General features: G+C 42.4%; 1 protein-coding gene across 2 annotated transcripts in view; it reads left to right on the top strand.

The window, feature by feature from the left end:
• LOC109470369 (zinc finger protein 436-like) overlaps positions 1-1,335 on the top strand; it is a 3,536-nt gene that overhangs the window by 313 nt on the left and 1,888 nt on the right. The gene's annotated exons all lie outside the window — the stretch shown is intronic.

The following is a 1,335-nucleotide window of genomic DNA, read 5'->3' as shown; positions in this document are numbered from 1 at the left end:
ACTATGATTACTACCAACACAGATGAACTTTAATGGCAAATGTTTTATTGTTTTGAAATAGGTAGCAGCTACAAAACATTGATTCCATTCATGGCTGGCCGTAATGATTGAAGCATTTACCGATAGCTTTGATGCTGAAGGAGGTGTTTGATATAGTTTCAAACTATAGTTGATCATTTACGTGCGTTTCATTAAAATAAGATTATACAGTTTGCCTAAGAGAAACATCCCCATTGTATGCAAGCAGTTGGCCCTTTGATTTCAGTTTCAACAAAGACGTAATATGTTGTTATCTATACCGATATTGTCCAAGGTCTATCTAATGATGTTGTCTAATTTCCCACATGCAAATCAGCACATGTAACATAATGATTCGTCGATGAAGGTTAGACATCCAGGTAATACGATATGCCAAAAAACAGTTACTCAAGCAACTGGATATGATTTTGAAAACGTCAGACGTTTCAGCTAGCTATCCACTAGCTTTCGTCAGTGACTGAGAGACCAGAGGGGAAAGCAGGTTTATATACACAACCTGTTGATTGATATGCAAATAAAGTGAAGACAAATTTTTTGGAAGTCGAAAAAGGAACAAAAGTCAGACAAGTCAAGACAAGATGATGCAAATTAGTCTGAAAGCTCCTGTTATACAGGACAGGAGCTTAAGTGTTGTCTGTCCTCGGGGCTGGAAGTGCCAAATCCCAAGTGCCGGAAAGATCGACCCGTCTAAGAAAACCCAGAAGTGCAAACCATTGACCAACAAAAACAAGGCCAACATCACTATTCCGTATGTCCAAGGAGTATCTGAGAAACTCCGACGGATCTTCCAAAACTTCAACATAGCCACTAACTTCAAACCTCACTCAACCCTCAGACAAAGACTGGTACACCCTAAGGACCGACCTCACAAGGGCACCAAGGCGAATGTTATTTACAGACTCAAATGTGAGGAGCCCAATTGTAACAACACCTACATCGGAGAGACAAGTCGACCGCTTAAAGTAAGGTACAAAGAACATTGCCGACCTAGTGCCAACGGCTACTCCTCAGCTATTTTCCACCACCTACAACACAACCAGGGTCACTCTTTCAAACTCGAGTCCACGGATGTCTTAGACCGCGAAACACGCTGGTGGGAACGGGGTGTTAAAGAGGCAATATATGAAAGAATGTACAACCCACCTCAACAGGGAAGGGGGCTACGGGTCGATCTTTCCGGCACTTGGGATTTGGCACTCCCAGCCCCGAGGACAGACAACACTTAAGCTCCTGTCCTGTATAACAGGAGCTTTCAGACTAATTTGCATCATCTTGTCTTGAATTGTCTGACTTTTG

This window comes from Branchiostoma belcheri, unplaced genomic scaffold (genome assembly GCF_001625305.1).
Source record: "Branchiostoma belcheri isolate BF01 breed outbred unplaced genomic scaffold, Haploidv18h27 scaffold220, whole genome shotgun sequence".
Taxonomy (NCBI): domain Eukaryota; kingdom Metazoa; phylum Chordata; class Leptocardii; order Amphioxiformes; family Branchiostomatidae; genus Branchiostoma; species Branchiostoma belcheri.
This window is presented reverse-complemented; position numbering and strand designations above follow the sequence as displayed.